The sequence below is a fragment of the Lissotriton vulgaris genome, chromosome 12, assembly GCF_964263255.1.
Source record: "Lissotriton vulgaris chromosome 12, aLisVul1.2, whole genome shotgun sequence".
NCBI lineage: Eukaryota > Metazoa > Chordata > Amphibia > Caudata > Salamandridae > Lissotriton > Lissotriton vulgaris.
Window position 1 is genome coordinate 387,300,226 of NC_141700.1, and position 19,815 is coordinate 387,320,040.

The following is a 19,815-nucleotide window of genomic DNA, read 5'->3' on the forward strand; positions in this document are numbered from 1 at the left end:
GTGCCCAATGACAATGGTTTTTAACCTGCGTGCACTCTGAAAGACTTTTTGCGCCCCCTCCCCATATCCCGTCCTGATGAAGACCCTGTGTTGAGGATTTGAACTACCCGCTTTTATGGTTGGGTCGAAACGTCGACAATTCCCTGTGGGAGCCTGCACCTATTAATCCCTGCCCCCTCTCCCCATTTCCAAATCCCTTTGCCAATTGTGCAAATTAAGGACAACGGAATTTTGTATAATTACAAGCTAGTGAAAAAGAAGTACTTTTTTTGGTTTTTTTTGCAAGCATTCTTTAGGGCAGGCTCAATTCTTGTATATAAATAATCTGCACTTTATTTCTCTGATCTCTTTGATCATTCACTTGAGCACATACTTTGATCTTTCTCTGTGCATGCCTTTTTTATCGTAGGAATATATCTTTGTTTATCATTAACGTAAATATGTGTATAAAGACATGCTAAATTCACTCTATGGATTTATTAGGCATTTCTCCTCTCCAGTTATGTCACGTCTTTTTTTGTGCCAAAAAAAGGGAGCATCTCCTCTCATGCATTGATTAGAAGGCACTCAATAAAGTAACCGTACAGAATAGGTAACCTTTGCCTATACTAACCGGTAGTACTGGATCAAGCAACCATCTTTACTAAACTTGACCTTCTCGGGGCATACCATCTCATTGTGATCTTTGAAGGTGACAAATGGAAAAAATTGCATTTCATACCATATACAGCTTGTATGAATCCTGTGTCCTGCCGTTTGGTTTGTGTAATGCTCCAGCGACATTCCAGTTCTTCATTAACAAGTTTCTTAGAGAATTCCTCTATGTTTTTGTAATTGTCTATATTGACAATTTCATGATATTTTTAATGATTCACAAGAACATGAAAATTATGTGAAAAGGTATTGCAAAAGTTATGGGAACATCTCTTGTTCCTTAAACTAGACAAGTGTATGTTTTAGGTCCCTCAAGTTGATTTTCTGGCTTTATGATATCCTCCACTGGGATCCAGATGGATAAGAAACTAGAAGCAATGCTAGTGTGGCTAACTCCTACCAATGTAAAAGAAGTTCAGGCTCTACTAGGATTTCTCAACTTCCTATAGGCCGTTTATCACACATTTCTCTGATATTACCCCTATTACGAGATTACTCAAAAACGGGGTAACCTTTCGTTGGTCTACTGAAGCTCAACCAGCGTTCAACCTCTTAAAAATAAAATTCACATCAGCTTCTGTCTTGATTCACCCTGATCCGGTGTTACCATATATTTTGGAAGCCAATGCTTCTCAATAAGCTGTAGGCGTTTTTTTGTCTCAATGAGATAACGACACAGGCCACATGCATCTCTTGGCTTATTTCTCTAAAAGGTTGTTGCTAGCAGAATAGAATAACACGAACACTGAAAGAGAGTTCCTGGCAAGAAAACTAGCATTCCAGGAATGGAGATACTACTTATGGAGGGCCGAGCACCCTATCAGCATTTTTTGTAAACATAAAAACTAGTTTGTTTAAATAAAACGGCTGCATTTACAAAACATAAACTGCTTTATTTAAAAGCAGTCCCATACATGGTATTCTGCTGAGCCCAGCAGGCCACCATACCTGGCAGGGCCTGCCATTCCCAATGGGGTAGCAAATTGCGAGAGGCTCATTATTATTCATGAGTCTCTCTATTTACGACCCCACTGGGAATCGCTAACAGTGGGTTACACAATGTTGTACATTCAAATTAGCGCCTTGCAAATTTTCGCAAAAGACTCACAATTTGTGAGGCGCTATTTTGGCTGTCGTACATCTGGCCCTAAGAGCCTTAACACCCTGTCAGTTGTGGTGGGAGTTACTTTTTAACAAACTAGATTTTGTTATCATAAATTGGCCAGCAGTACAACAGGTAAAAGCAGACACCCTTTCCCTTATCTGTACCCCCTATCCTACTCAAGCAGAACTTACAAGAGGCAGTTCCCTATAATACCAGTTGCTAGGGTAATTGGGAGCTGTTCCACTGAGGATTTACTTGATCATATAAAGAAAACATTGAAAACTGTGGATTACAATGTGGATTACAATAAATGGTTGTCTGATTCTTTACATTATTTTCAAGGGGGGCTTCTATATTATGAGTATAGGGATCAGGACTTGCAATGGGGTCATTCCTTGTCCTTAGCTAGACATCCTTGGGGAGACACAAACAAGAGATGTACTGGCCTTTGGGAAATCCTGTTCAATGTATGCTGCCAATAAAGCATCTCACACTCCACATGCAGGTGTTTTACAACCACTCTCTATCTCCCCCATCCATGGCACAGTACCAGCATGGATTTCGTGACTGATCTTCCCAAAGATTTGAGACATGCCACCATATTTGTGGTGGTGGATTTGTTTTCTAAGATGGCACATTTTATTCCTCTTCCCAAAATACCCACAGCTAAAGAACTTGTTTAGACAACCATTCAACATGTGATAAGACCCCATGGAGTACCCTTTGTTATAGTTTCAGATTGGGCTGCAATTCATATCCCGGTTTTTGATGGGAGTTCTGCACTGCCTTGCAAATGGACTTCTGTTTGTCATCGGCTTATCATCCACGGAGCGAATGACATACGGAGTGAGCCAATCTGTTCATGGAACAGTACCTACGCTGCCTGTTGCCTACTATAATAAGCAGCTGCGTTAAATTGTCACCCATGGCAGAGTTTTCCTATAACAACAGCTTACATTCAGCTTTCAGTATGTCTAAATTTTTCTATACTATGGGTTTTCATCCCAACACATTGCCCATAAAACCTACCCACAAGGTACCAGCAGTTGACACTCTTTGTACCTTATTTCAAGACATCGAGTGAACAGCACAAGCACAATTGCAGACTGCTAAAGAATATATTAACTAACAGGTAGATAGACACAGGTGTCCCTTCCTTTGACCTTGGTGCTCTTGTCTGGCTGGCTACAAAACACCTGTGGTTGGAGGAGTCTAGAAAACTCCAGCCCTGTTATATTGGGACATAAAAGATTTTGAAAATAATAAACCCAGTGGCCATGAAGCTAGCATTACCTGCAGAATACACCCCTCACCCAGTGTTTCATACCTCTCTCCTCAAATCCTTTGTTGCCATAACCAATCTTCTTCCACCTCCACTCTCACTTGTTGTAATGGATCATGAGGAATACTAGTTAAATCATATGCCAGACTCCCAGAGACATCAGGGGAGATTGTTTTATCTGGTGGATTGATAAGGCTATCCCCCTGAAGAACGCTCTGGGGAGCCCTCCAGTCATGTGCACTTCCCCTGTCTTGTACGACTATTTCATGTTTGTGATCCAACTAAACCACGTCCAGTTTGTTGGCCTTTAGGGAGAGGTACTGTTACAACTCACGCTTTATGTAGTACCTGTACTCTGCATGTGTCTATGTGTGGGGGTGATCTGGCTTTTCTTGAGCCTGATGGTGCGACCCTTGACTGACTTTCCTACCTCACCCGTTATCCTGTTTCATTGCCACCCTGTTATAACATTGCTATCCTCATAGTATTATCCTTATGCCCCTGTTGGGTTGGGAAGGGATCCAGGGGACTTCCCCAGGAGAAAGGGGGTTTGGATATGCTAATAACACCTACCTCTGGTCAAGGCCTCCATTTCTTTTTGCTGTTGATATTGACTTCAAAACGGCCCAAAACGCAACGTGGAAGCATCACATTTTTCCACAGAAGACTGACCTTTTTATTGCAATGAGCCTAGCTGTGGATTTTGGGCCGTGCTCAGCCGGCACCCAGGGAAACCTAGCAACCCTGTACATTTTTTTAAACTAAACACCCAGGGGAATCTAGAATGGGATGATTTGTGTGCTACCATCATATATTGTTATCCAGAATGCCTTGCAAACCTCAAAATGTGTGAAAAAAAGCTAATTTTCCTCACGTTTCTGTGATGGAAAGCTTTGGAATCTGCTGGGATCCAGACACTTCCAACCACCAAGCATTCTCTCAAGGCTTCCAATACAAATGGTACCTCACTTGTGTAGGTAGGTCTAGTGCCACGACAGGAAAGGGGCCAAAACGCAACGTGGCACGACATTTTTCCACTGAAAACTTGCGCTTTTTTTGCAATGTGTCTAGCTGTGGATTTTGAGCCCTATCTCAGCTGGCACCTAGGGAAACCTAGCACCCCTGTACATTTTTTAAAATTAGACACCCAGGGAATTCCAGGATGGGGTGATTTGTGTGGCTCTCACTAAGTTCTGTTATCCAGAACCCCTTGCAAATCTCAGAATGTGTAAAAAACACATTTTCCTCACATTTCTGTGATGGAAAGTTCTGGAATCTGTGAGAAGACATAAACGTCCATCACCCAGCATTCCCCCAAGTCTCCCGATAAAAATGCTACCTCACTTCTGTGGGTAGGCCTAGCACCTGTGACAGGAAATGGCCCAAACCCTACTTCTGGAGACTTGAGCATTATTGATCACAAAAAGGGAGTCACCTGCGTTTTTGGTCCCATGCTCAGCGGCCATGTAGAGAAACTGACTATCCCCAGACATTTCTGAAAACTAAACACCCGGGAAAGTTAAGGAAGGTCTGACTTGCGTGGATACCCCAATATGTTTTTAGCCAGAATCCCCTGCAAACCTCAAATTTTGCTAAACAAATCACATTTTTCTCACATTTCTGTGTGGGAAAGCTGTGGAATCAATGGGCCCACACAAATGTCATACAACTCAGCAATCTAGCAGGTCCCTTGATAAGAACTGGTACCTTACTTGTGTGGGTGGACCAAGTGCAAGCTACAGGGAAGGGCCCAAAACATATTTTGGTGACATCAAAATTATCTATCACAAAACGACCCAGCTTTGCTAGGGGGTTCCTGCGTTTTTGGTCCCGGCCTCGGTGGCCATCCAGTAAAAGCTAACAAACCCGGAATTTAGTTTTAAACTAGACACTCTAAGTCTAAGGATGGTGGCTTGCATTGATCCCCCAATGTTTTCCTACCTAGAATCCCCTGTAAACATCTAACTTTTCTTACAATTCTGTCTTGGATCACCGCGCCAGCACAGATTTCGTAACACTCAGCTCTCAGTGTTCCCCTTCGGATAAAAATTAATCCTCACTGTTCTGGGTGTCCAATGCAGAGTCAGCCTAAAAATGTATATAAAAAACATATTGCTTAGATCTCGCTGTGTTATCCCCTCAAACTCTTTGTTTTTTACCTTTCCCAGTCACAGCCCTTTGACCTACCCACACAAGTGAGGTATCATTTTACTGAGGAGACCAAGGGGAAGGCTGGGTGGTAGTAAATATGTGCTGGCATGTAGATTTCACACAGAAAAGTGAGAAAATGTGATTTCTTAGCTAAATTTGAAACTTCGGGGATCCATTCAAGCCACACATCCTTGGACTCCTCCAGGTGTCTAGTTTTCAGAAATGTCTGGTTTTGCTGGGTTTCCCTAGATGGCCGCTCAGCCCTGTACCAAAAATGCAGGTGTCCCCCTTGCAAAACCAGGTCATTTGTGAAAGATAATTTTGATGTCTTCAAAATACGTTTAGGGCCCTTCCCTGTAGCAGGCACTTGGCCCTTCCACACAAGTGACATACCATTTTTATAGAGAGACCTGGGGGAATGCTGGGTGGTAGGAAATTTGTGTCGGCCCTGTGATCTCACAACTTTTCCACACAGAAAGGTGAGGAAAATGAGATTTTGTTTAGCAAAGTTCGAGGTTTTCAGGGGATTCTGGGTAACAAAAGGTTGGTGGATCCACAGACGCCACCCTCCCTGGACTCCTCCGGGTGTCTAGTTTTCAGAAATGTCTGGGTTTGGAAGGTTTCCTTAAATGACTGTCGAGCCCAGGACCATAAATGCAGGTGACCCCCTTAGTCAACCAGGTCATTTTGTGATCGATAATTTTTGTTGCCTCCACAAACTTTTTTGGCCCTTCCCTGTTGTGGGCAGTTGGCCTACCCGCACAATTGAGGTAGCATTTTTATCAGGAGACCTGGGAGAACACTGGAAGGTAGGACATTTGTGGTTTCTTTCTGAATCTGGAGGAATATGGCACAGTAATGCAAGACAAATGTGTGACTTTAGTCATATTTTGAGGTTTTGCAGGGCATTGTGGGTAAGAAAACTTGTTGTGATTCACGAGAAGCAAACCACCCTGTTCTCCCCTGGGTTTTTAGTTTATGAAAAGTACTATAATTGGTAGATTTTCTATAGAGATATTGTACACCTTGGCAGAGAAAGTCAAAAAAGACAAATATTATTTCCCATTCATCTAGATCTCAAGTACGCACACATACTGGTTAAATTTGGCAAGAGGATGAGTGAAAGGTTCAAAATTTATATTTTGTTTACAAGAGATTTCACAAAAGTGAAATACATCTTCAATAGCTGAAAGTACCCACATTTGAATCAATGGCTCATATCTTGTGAGCTGTAAAGCTGTGGCAAGGCACCAACCTCTTTACAGTCCATTCACACACCTTTTATACATGAAACACACAAGATAATTCACACCACCAGCCGCAAGCCCAGCCATTACAACATTCACATCAACAGACATTTTAGTAGCTATGTACGTCCTGGCAGAGAAAGACAGAAAAGACAAATATTAGTTCACACTCATCTATTCTTCAAGTACACACACATGCTGCTTAGATTTGGCACGATGGTGAGTGGAGGTTCAGAGCATAAAATGTTAGTAACAAGAGATTTCACAAAAAATGAAATACACTGTTAATAATTGAAGGTTGAAAACCTGAACCAAAAACTCACCGCTCGTGAGCCACGACAAGGCACAAACCTCTTTACAGGCCATTCACACACCTTTCCAAAGTGACACATACAAGAACATGTACACTGCCAGCCGAAGGCCCTGCACATTACAACACCCAAATCAACAGACAACGACATTCAAGGATCCATCACTTTCATACATCCACAAGACTGACATAGCGATCACACCATCTGGCAGTTGATGGAGTGTGTGTACTGGTGCTTAGCTAGTGGGGTATGTGATGACCAGCAGCAAGTCACTATTCACACACTGACAGCCAAATGTCAGTCCATGCACACCCCCAGCCAAGGGCAGGCCCATACACACCACCAGTTAAGTGCCAGTCCACACACACTGTCAGACAAGTGCTAGTCCACACACATTGCCAGCCAAGCACTAGTCCACACTCACCACCAGCCAAGTGCTAGTCCACGCACATTGCCAGCCAGACGTTTGTCCATGCCCACTGCCAGCCAAGCACCAGTCACCCCCACTGCCATCAAATTTTTTCATACACTAAAGAAAGCAAAAACCAATTGGAAATAGACACAAAACTATAACTACAAACACCAGAGCTCTAACTAAATAATTCACATTTATACCAGCCAGGAAGCCTGAACAAAAAACATAAAATGATACAGACCAGTCAGTTTACTTTTATGCTCATGGTTGCAACCAATAACTCTGTTCCGTGTGGTACAGTTTAAAACATGTGGACACACACAGCCCAGGCTTATAAGGACAAAAGGGGCAGTGCATATGACTCTCCTTCCCGATACCTCTTCGGTAACAGACTCTACTTCTCTTAGAGGGAAAGTTTTTTTGACCGTGGGAGGAATGTTATCGGGAAAGTGGCGATCTTTCTGAACTGGGGTGGCTTGGTGAGCAAAATAACGATGGATTAAACCCAGATCTGTGACTGGGGATGAATGTTTTGCCATTGTGCAACATTCCGTCCATCATCTTGTGTGTTTTGCTGTTCACCCTATGTGGGAAGGGTATGCCCAGACGTGGGTCCCGTGCTCACTATGCCACTGGAGTCAAGCTATCCTGGCTTGAGAAGGCTGATAGCCAGGAACCGGTCCTAGGATGCTTGATTCTGGTCCAGGGAAGACATGGCTTGGCAGTTCAGGCTGGACTGTTCCCACGAGGCACAGGGTCAAGACTGATTTGCATATGGCCATGTCTGAACTGGGGTGGCTTGGTGAGCAAGATAACAATGGATTAAACCCAGATCTGTGACTGGGGGTGAATGTTTTGCCATTGTGAAACATTCTGTCCATCATCTTGTGTTTTTTGTTGATCTTTCAATCTAGTCACATTCTCCACCAGTGCTTCTCTAGGAAGTCTTGCATGTTCCACTACAAGGCTGCCCATCAGAGGCTGCAAAAACTGAACAAATGTCACCTTTGACTCTGGAGAATAAGCCTTAAATACAATACTAGCATTCAAAGTTGCTAAATGGAATAAATGGATAGCCAACTTCTTATACCAAACGTACACCTTACGAAGAGCAGTGCACGGTTACAACCTCTGATCTACTCTATCAATACCACCCATGTGCTTATTGTAGTCTAAAATGTACACAGGTTTGCGCACTTCAGCAACCTGACCCCAAATAGTCACAGGTGAAGTACTTTCATCATAGATGGTAGGCAGCATATATCGACATCTTTTTGTCAGAACATTTAGAGGTCGAAGTTCATCACCATGCAAGGCACTGAACTCTGCCTTCTCAAGTTTATTGCCAACTAGCTCTTTTGGGTAATCTTTTACGGTTAGAGCAGATTGTGCGACAATCAACAGTATCCACTTTGAACAATTCCCTCAACAATGGCACACCAGTGTAAAAGTTATCTACGTATAAATATCGGCCTTTGTTAAAAAAATCTTCTACCAAGTTCCCACTTTCCACAATTTTCTCTGTAACTCCAAAAGTGGATGGACAACCAGGGGGGTCAATACTGGAATCCCTTATGGGGTAGACTCTGACATTATAGATGAATGTCTAACAAAATATCGAAAGACAAAAAATCGAGATACAAAAATATCGGAGCAATAATATCGATGTCAACAATATCGACATCCTATCTACAAGGTAAGTACAAAAATATCAACAAAAAAATATCGAAAAAAATATCTTTTTTAAAGAAATATCGTTTTTTTATAAAAAAATATGTAAAGTAAGTGAAACAATTCTTATTAATATAACAAAAGTAGATAAAAATATTTTTTAATATTTAAAATTAATAAGTAATATACATAATTGAATAAAAAATAATTAAACATATACATATGATATATAATATCACAGGCGTCCGTGTGTGGTTGATTGGAGAGGGGAGGTGAACATACAAAGTGAAGAGCGGTCGATTGAGTGGACTGCTAGCCGCCGAAGACCGGAGCAATCAGTTGGCTTCTGTATGTTAGTAAGCACAAAGTAGTAGAGCCCCATTAAACTGTGATGTCAGGCGATGCACGAAGAGCCCGTGAGCTCGCCGCACAGGAAATGTTCTCTGATGAGATAGAGAATGAGACGAGTGCTAACAAAGTAACTGGAGGGGAGCCAAGCGTAGCTGAACCGAGCAACATCAGAACAGCCTTTAAGGAGCTGGAAAAGCTCAAACGTAATGAACAATCCAAATGGTGGGAGGCACGTTTGCTAAAAAGATATCTGGATGTTGGGAGAGTGTCTAGAGGGCTACGCATAATGCGGGCCCCCAATTATGAGTCACCAAACCCCCTTATGATGGTAGCATGGGGTGAGTGCAATCTTGACTCTTCACGCTGACTAATGCAAATTCTGGTTCAGTATGCAGAGATAGACGGGGAAGAGTTACAGAGGAAAATAGATGCACTTAAAGATTTGATTAAGACACAAAGAGGAGGAAAAGAGACCCCAGAGACAACGAAACTAAGGGAGGATATGGTAACAAGATTGGCGAAGGAGGAGGAAAAAATCAAGGCCAGAAAAATTCATAAATTCAAGAGGGACAGAGACGATTATGCCAACGGGCAAATATTTACATTTGCGTGCCGCTATATTAATTTAAGAGCGGCCACAGCAAAAAACCGTGGCACAAAAAATGCCAAGGCAGCCAACCAACAGAGGATGACTCAGTGGTATACAGCTCCGCTGTGGAAAGTTGTTCGGACAATGAGGGGCCAAGAGATAAAAGCAATGTTACACTGACCTTGGGGGAAAAATTGGAAATTTTAAAAGACAGCAGAAAGGACACCCTAAGATCACGATTCAAGGGCAAAACTGCGCAACAAAATCCCAACGCAGGAGGGGCAGGCGCATTGCCGCACAACAAAGGAGAGTAAAGCAAGCGTGGTCGGGGTCGGGGAATAACCCGGAAACCACGGCAATAAACCCCTCTGAAGAACCAGTAACTGTGGAAAATACTCAGGTAGTGGATGTAACAAACATAACCAAATCAAAATCTATAATTAACCTGAGTTCCACAGTACTAACCAAAGTGGAGGAACAACTCCTTAGTTTGGGCTTGAGCTTTTGCCCGGAATCCAACTTTTGTTACACAAGAACAAGGGCAGATGTATACCAGTATATACGGAAATTAAAATTGAAAAAACAGTTTCTGCATCAATCATCAAATGCAATTGCTGAGCCATCAAAAACGAGATTGGGCAATGAAGAGCTAACAGTGCGGGACATCAGACTTTTTCATGACTTGTGCCAATTAGGAAGTGAGGCTGGTTTGGGGACACAAGAAAGAGTTGCACTAAGTGGGCAAATGAAACCCACCACCCCATTCAAACCCAAGTCGAAATATATCCCCCTGGAAGCTCGTGATGGATTAGATGTCTTTAGTGAAGCAGTGGTGGGGCAAATAAAAAGATTGGCCCAAGTGAACAACAAAAAGGAGAAAAAATATACAAGCCAAGAAAGGAAAGTGAATCAATTGGTGAACAAGTTACATGAGGCAGAACTGGTGATCCGCAACTCAGATAAGGGCGGGACATCGTCTTATGGCCAATTAAAGATTATCTTTTGGAAGCATATAGCCAATTGGATGTTACAGAAGGAGCAACCCACAAAAATACAGGCTGATGCAGGAAAATCTGTGTAAAAACTTGGTGGCCTGGAAGGGGTTAGGTATGTTGAGTGGGGACGAGTTCAAATATATCAAAAAGGATCACCCACTAACACCATATATATACTTCATACCAAAGATACATACAAATCTTACCAAACCGCCAGGAAGACCAATAATTGCGGCATGTGGTGGGCCCCTAGAAAACCTATCGAGATACCATAGACTATTTTTACAGGCACACATGAAATCTTTGAGCTCATATGTACAAGACACTAGTGATTTCCTGCGGAAAATTGAAGAGATTGAGTGGGAATCAGACTTCCTCCTAGTAACATTGGATGTGAGTTCCTTGTATACCGGCATCAAACATATGGACGGCCTATGGGCATGCGAATATTACCTAAGCAGCAGGCCAATGGAACTAACCCACCATACTAAAATGCTTCTTGAAATGCTATCTTTTTGCCTAGAGAATAATTATTTTATGTTCAATGGCCAATTGTTCCAACAGATACAGGGTGTAGCCATGGGGGCCAGTTTCTCCCCAAGCTATGCTTGCCTCTTTATGGGGTGATGGGAGGAACTGGTCCTCAGGCGCAAATACATGCACTACTGTATATCCAATAAAATATCATGGCTTCGTTTTATTGATGACCTTTTTATTGTATGGCATGGACATAGAAAGTGTTTTAAAATTTATACAGGAAATCAATGTGAATGATCTTAATTTGAATTTTACTTCTAACATCAGTAAGGAATCAGTGACATTTTTAGATGTGAAGGTTTTTTTAGCTAACAATGTTCTTAGTACTACCCTTTTTAGAAAACCAACGGCGGGTAACACTCTTTTACACGCAACAAGTGCCCATCCAAAACACCTGATTAAATCAATCCCATACGGTGAGATGCTTCGCATCCGCCGTATATGTAGTAATGATGAGGATATGGAGGTGAAACAACAGGAAAATTTCCTAGATTTGGGGATAGAGGATTTGGTACCAGAATAGTAGAAACCACCATCAGAAAGTCACGACTGAGAGCTAGAAGTGATCTCCTAAAATACAGTCCAAAAGTGAGCCAAACCCAGAGTGTAGCTACTAACCCAGTTCGGCTAGTACTGACATACTCTAAACAAGAAAAAGAGCTAAGGAGTATAATCAGACGTAACTGGCATTTTGTACAGGATGATCCAATCATTGGAGAATTGATGCCCGCCAATCCATCAATAACCTACCGTAAAGGAATGAGTCTGGGCACAATTCTAACCAAGAAGAGCCAGGAATGCCTTTGTAAAGAACCCTGGCGTCCCATCAGAAAAGGGTTCTATAAATGTTTTACATGCAAGGCATGTCAGTATGGTGTGAACACCAAAAAATATACTACGGTCATCCCAAAAACAACTAGGGAGATTAAACAACACCTGACGTGTAAAACAGAATATTGCATTTACATCCTGGAATGCGAGTGTGGGTTGAAATATGTAGGCAGCTCTAAGCTGCCGGTTCATAAAAGAATCCTGCAGCACCTACGTGCCATAAATAATAAAGACCAAAGTTATCCAGTTGCGAGGCATTTTGAGGCTTGTCACAACAGTAAACCTCAATGTCTAAACTATTACGCAATTGAATCTATCCCGGTAACAAAACGAGGAGGGGATAGGGAGGCCTACATGCGAAAAACTGAAACCAACTACATTCTGGAATTCGATTCTAACTGGCCTGGGGGATTGAACACCACAGAGGACCTCCGACCATACTTATAAACGACCATCTAGTGAAGTTATATGTGAGGTCTCTGATAGGAATATGTAATGGGAAGTAAAGTAACACAACACCCAATATACAGTATACATTAACTAGGATAATTGGGATACTTACTTGCTAGATTTGCACAATTTTTGTACTAAAAATATTTAATTCTTTTAAACTATTATAGTTTTTTAGATATAGTACATGTGTTGAATATTGATTAGTAGTGGCCCTTTATTAATTCTGGCTGTTTTTTAGATATCACGGTAGGTTTTATCCGGGTGTCTTTTAGGTAGTTGGTTTTAATTGTGTCACTGATATCCTTTTTAAAATTGTTTTATGTGTATTAATGTGTTTTAACTTAACTATATTTCTACAAATTAGGGTGTTATATTTCTAAGCAGTAAACTTAATATACTGCCAATCACATGAAATACTGTATAAATGAATTTGAACATGACCTTGAAAAGAATATCAAATTTATGAATTTCCCCCATATGTATCCGATGTTACGCCTAATAATGAATTGAATTTAAACCATTATGAACTAACAATTGATAAGTTATATGTGGTTTTATTAATTTTGTAAGCATGAGTCACTTTAGCTGATCTGCACTTTTGCATGAGTTCACTTTAGCAATATCATAGTAGGGGACCCTCCTAGGCAAGTTAAACAATTATGGGTTAGACATAATAAATAGCTATGCATACCACTGAGAATGTAAGTTAAACAATTATGTGTTAGAAATAATAAGTAGTTATGCATACCACTGAGAATGACTCGTTCATATTGTTCAGTGACTCAAATGACACTTACAAAAGTATTTCCTGTGCAGTTTTTTCCTTATCACATAGGGTTTAATTTTGAGTAACTTTATGATTCTCTTAAAGATTTCTTTATTATGATTTATAGTTTGTGCACGTTAGGGTGAGCACGTGTTACAATCAATAGGCATTGCAAATGGTTATCGTCTTTGTGAATTATGTTTTGGAATATGGAATGAGCATTCATGCTATTAGTTTAAATTAGATGTTTGGTGGAATATTGTTTTTGTCCAAAGCATAAGAAATTCACAACTTAAGCAGTTGACTAAACTGTCCTTTCTATGTATACGTATTCATACGGTTACAAACGAGACAGCATACTTATCAATGTATTCAAACAGAAAGTATTTTTTCTATTTCCATTTGTACATGTGAGCACTTGCACTTTAAAAGGGGCTGAGTATATGGCATTGTCATGTGACCAAGGCTGCAGGGACGGACGAAACGCGTCATGACTAGCTGTTGGGGCGAATAAATTGTATGCTACAAAGAAGTGGTCCATGCCTTGTTTTTTCGCCTGAGTGGTGGAGCGCTGCAAGGTATTGCAGATGATATATAATATATATACTTACTTAATAATCAGTTTAATAATTATTTTAATGACTTATAAATAATTAAAAATATTATAAATTACAATTCATCTATACACATAGACTAATAACATACATACAACTTAAATAATTATGCAAAACAAATTAAAAAAATCTAATTTACTTTCAATATTTTAAAAATTAATTATATACTACATTAACTAAAACAATACAGAGGGAATAAAATACTATTCCAACTCCAAAGAAACAACAGTAAGGAAAGTGTTGGATAGCGTAAGCTTAATAATTACTATTTCCTCTCCAAAGAGTGCAACAGTAGGGAAAGTGTTGGATAGCGTGGTGGTAAAAATTACTATTCCAACTCCAGAGAGTGCAACAGTAGGGAAAGTGTTTGATAGTGTAGGGGTACAAATTGCTATTCCAACTCCAGAGAGTGCAACAGTAGGGAAAGTGTTGGATAGCGTAGGGGTAAAAATTACTATTCCAACTCCAGAGAGTGCAACAGTAGGGAGAGTGTTGGATAGCGTAGGGGTAAAAATTACTATTCCAACTCCAGAGAGTGCAACAGTAGGGAAAGTGTTGGAAAGCGTAGGGGTAAAAATTACTATTCCTACTCCAGAGAGTGCAACAGTAGGGAAAGTGTTTGATAGCCTAGGGGTAAAAATTACTATTCCTACTCCAGAGTGCAACAATAGTTAAAGGGATGGATAGCGTATACGTTAAAAATAACATACTTATGAATAAAGTAATATTTTTAAAATTCATTATTAAATAAATCTAAACTATTTACAAATATCAATACATAGTTATAAAAAACATAATTACCAATTAATAATAAAGAAACAATAAGTTAATAATAAATGCCACTTAATAATAATTCATTAATAATAATTACCAATTAATAAACATTGAACAATAAAATATTTACTATAACAAAAGCATATTAATTATCAAAAAATAATTACCAATTAACTAATATTGAACAATTACATAATTTGTTAAACCAAAAATATTAATGAGCAAAACATCAATTGTCAATTGTGAATTACTTATTAATATATTAATTACACATATCAATAAATATTATTTAGTAATATTTAATTACCAACTAATGATTAAACAACAATACATACATTTTCATGATCAACAAATTACACTTTTAAATAATTACCAATTAATAATTAATATCCCCAATAATAATTATCAATACCCAACTATAAATTTAATAATTACTTAATTACATATCAATTACTTTACACACTATTCTCGCTCAACAAACTCCAATAATAAAATAATACACTTAACCTAATTATCAATTAATCAATTAATTAAAATAAATGACCAATTAATAAAAATGAATTACCAATTAATAATGAATTCACAATAATATAATTAACAATAACAATACCAATTAATAAAAATAAATTATTACTTAAATACATTTAAATTACTTCCCACCCTATTTCCCTATAAACCCACCACCCGCTACAGAACATAATTATCAATAAATCAATTAATAAAAATGAATTAGCAATTAATAAAAATGAATTAGCAATTAATAATTAATTAGAAATAATATAATTAACATAACCTATTAATAAAAATAAATTCTGACTTAATTACATTTAAATTACTTCCCACCCTATTCCCCTATAAACCCACAACCCACTACAGTACTAAATTACATTAACTTAAAATAAAATTTTAAAAAATAACACATACATATTAAATACATAATAATATACATAAAACTCATATAAAAATCGATATTAGTAACATTGATATTACTAGCATAGCTATGAGTAACATCGATATTACTTACATGGATATTTAAAAAAACAATATTACTTACCTTTGAAATTCTGTCACTTCGATATTAAATAAATCCATATTACTTACCTTCTATATATCTTCCCTTTGATATTTTTACATCGATAATATTGTAGGTAGATATTTAAATTTCGATATTTTGTCTGCTCACCATTATAGACATATCCAGTACTACTCACAGACAGCCTACACATCTGAATTTCATTACATGCCTTCTTGCTCGGAATGCACTGCCTAAAAATCAATCAGCCCTTGAACAGGATCAAAGACTCATCCACAGCTATTTCTTTCCCTGGCACATAGATTTCTGAGAATTGATCTACAAAGTGATCAGGGACAGGCCAAACCTTAAAAAAACAGGCACAATCAGGGTAATCTTGTTTCAACAGTAAAGCATTATCAACAAAATGCAACATCAAAGAAGAAGCAAATACCGTTTATGATTCATGGTAGCAGGAAATATAGCGATTGCCATCAAGGGATTTGTAATCCAATATGAAGAAAGCAACAGTTTCCTTATAAGGCCCATTGAACATGTTAAACCCAAGAACTTCTTTAACTCATTCAGATTTGTGGGAGTCCATTGGGTAGCTCTAGACTGGGGTTTAGGTCTGGCACTGTTGTCCCTCAAATACTATTCAGCATACAAATTAGTCTTCTCAACAATCTCATCTAAAATTACATTATCCATAAACATATGAAAAACATTTATAGGCAAAACATTTTCACAATTCACTCTACACCCTGTAACACCACTATAGGCACCATGTTTGGGTCAACCCCAGAGTCCAGCACTTCCAATGGGAAGCCTTGCAGCCCCGGGCTGCAATCCAGATGCCTCTTGCTGCACTATCAGCACATCAGTGTCCTCCTCTAAAACAGGCACTTCATCCACACTGAGAGTAGCTCGATCCGCACTGAGAGTGGCTTCATCGTCAGATGATTCTTATCTGACAGAAAATAAACTGCCAGAATCCTGGCCTTCCTCCTCTGCCTCAGACAAAGATTCGAAAAGCATATCATCAACCTCCTGAGCGGTCGTCCAGCCGCTAGCTATATTCCTTACCAAGAAAAGTAACTTGACAAACCAGTCAACATTACCTAATACTGTGTAAAAGTAAACAAAGTGTGGATTTTATAAAACACAAAGTAAAACTGCTAGCATATAGCAGTTGCAAGCTAAAGCCAATCAATACAAAGCACAGAAGGACCTAAATACTGTAAAACAATGCTACTCACTTTCTATAGACAGCTAGACCAACCATCACCTACTCTACACAGACACAGAAAGCACCAACGATATTCCACTAGAAAAGAAAAAGAAAAGACAATTACACACAAGGAAATACAATACACATTCAGCACAAATACAAGGAGAATTTGACAAACATTCAAAAGAAGCTAGGTAGGCTGCTATTATTACAGCATTTCCCAAAAACCCATTCATACAGGTCATTAATACTCGTTTAGAGTAAACAGTATAAAAAATCTTTTCTTACCAAACACATGCAATTACACAAAACGCAGATCTAACTGTGCCAAAATCGCAAGTAGGAGGAAAACAAAAAGCTTTGCACTAGTATAAAGAGTGGAAATAAAACATTACAGTCATAAATTATGGAAAAATATAATAGTTAACATTATCAAACACTATGAAGCCTACCCATCACCATCCAAATGCCAGCCACACACACCGTGAGCCAAGCGCCAGTCCTCTCACAGCCAGCCAAATGCCAACACACTCAGGCCATCTCACAAACTACATATCACACACAAACATTTCCTAGTGGTCTAGTGGCTTCTGCTCCATATGTCTGATCTACCCCAGGGGGGCAGAAAACAGCCAAAACATTTGCCACGAAAATTGGAGCAACTCTTAGCTAAGGGCCTGCTCCCCAAAACATTATACGCCAAATATAATAAATTTCCTGGTGGTCTAGGGACTTCTGTCCAGCCTAGAAATACAAGGCAGAGCTGCAGAAAAGCCCAAAATATTCACCCTAAAAAGGGGAGAGACCCTTAGCCAAGGGGCCACTCCCCAAAGCATTATGTGCTGTATATAATAAAGTCCCTGGCTATAGTGGCTTCTGCCCCCCCCCTTGGGGGCAGATGGGCCTAAAAACTATAAGGCCGATCTGCGCCCAAGGATGAGGAAAAGGGCAAATTATCAAGCCCCAAAAGAGAAGAAGCCCTTGCACAAGGGGCCGCTCCCAGTAATCATACTAAACATAAACTCCCTGGCTTCAAGTTGGTTTCAATGGCCGACCTAGCCCTGGGGGGGGGCTGAAAAACAGAAAAGCATATTGTCCCCAGGGCAGTAACCCTTGCCTCCCTGGGGTCTAGTGGGTTTTCACCCACCCCGGGGACAGATCGTCTGAAAAAAATGGCTGAATCATGGATCAAATATTCCCGCAGGGAGTGACCCTTGCCTAAGAGGATATGCCGCCAAGTAACATTAAAAAACAACCCTGGTATTTTAGTGGTGTGGATTCCTGCTCCACGATTGTGGCCCCTCTGCATCTGTATTCCTGAAAAAAAAAAAACACAGAGAAGGACTCACCAAAAACAATTCCTCTCCTTGGATGCGCTGGAGGCAAATGGCTTCCAGTGCGTCTTCGGATGCACTTGATGATGTTGGCATGCCATGAGCACGCTGATGTCATCAGATTACTGAAGGGGGTAGGGGTGTCAGCGGAAGTGCTTCCGCTGCCAAGCCCAGTGGGGGCATGTGGGTGGGTGCCCCACGGGGGGAGCGCCAGCCCTTCCCCAGTGGGTAGGTGTCTGGACATAATGGTTACGTCCTCGGCAAATGACCTCCACAGACGAGGACATAACTTTTACGTCCAGGGCACTTTAGAGGTTAATTATGCTCCTTGTGACCTGACCTGCCTTTCACTTTAACTGCTGTTTCTGGCAGCAGGCATTGTGATGTCAGAACTCAACTATAATAATCTTTTAATAGTCATGTTCTAACTCTTTTCTTTATATGCAGCTTCTTGGTGCATCACAAGTCGCCGATTATAAAGAAATGAGGGACTACCATTTATACAGGGATTACAGAATCCCCATAATAATAAAATAATAAATACCACTTACCCTCTTCAGAAAATTACTTCACTGATAGAAAAATTGGTTATGAAGCAGTCTGTCCGAACTGGCAGGGTTGTAACTCTTTGTAGACGTTAACCCTCATTTATGGTAAACAGTGGTCTGGGGTGGAGGTTCCACCATGTCAGGACTCTAGGTCATTGAGGGGCATGGCTTGGACGCTGAGGCCTGATGGCGGACGCAGTGTGAGCTCCGCTAGGACACAGAGCTTTGTTTCGATTGTTCGCCTCAAGACCGTGACATTTCGGACGAGAATGGTGGCTCCGATGTCATGAACATTTGGCCCATCTCATAACCGCTTCTCCGCTTCACAAACTGCAGCGTGGAGCTTGCTGCATGCGAAGGTACTTTTCTCCTCAGAATCGCGGGCGCCCGCCATTTTAAACTTTTTAATCCCCCCTTCTTCCATGTGCCATTTCTAATTGTGCCTGCCTCAACATACGGATTCTGTCTGCAGCAGCTGATTTTTCTGCCTCAGTGCGGTTTTAAAAATGAAAACTGCAAATATTTTTCTGCTTTCTCTTTCCCCAATGATATTATCAGAGAGTTTTTCCTCATAAAATAAAGACTGCTTTTTCTCGCGCTCTGCATCATTGTTGCTAAAAGGATGTATAAAGTCACAATAGAGAATGCTTTTTCATCTTTTTCTTTTGATATCTACTACAAATGGCAAATTTCAAATATCAATATCAGTTTTCATCTACCACAGTTGGAGGAATTCCTAAACATGAATGAGGAAGAACCTTTTGCTGTTAATGTCACCTATTGAATATGTACTTTCCATTTTTTATATACCTAAGGGGTTCATTATTCATGTTTTCATGCAGCATTTCTACATCTTTAACAAACTTTTGGATTGTCACTGAGTTTCTTCTTATTGAGGCTATTTAGGATCTTTGCTTGCTTTATTTGACTTTAATACTATATTT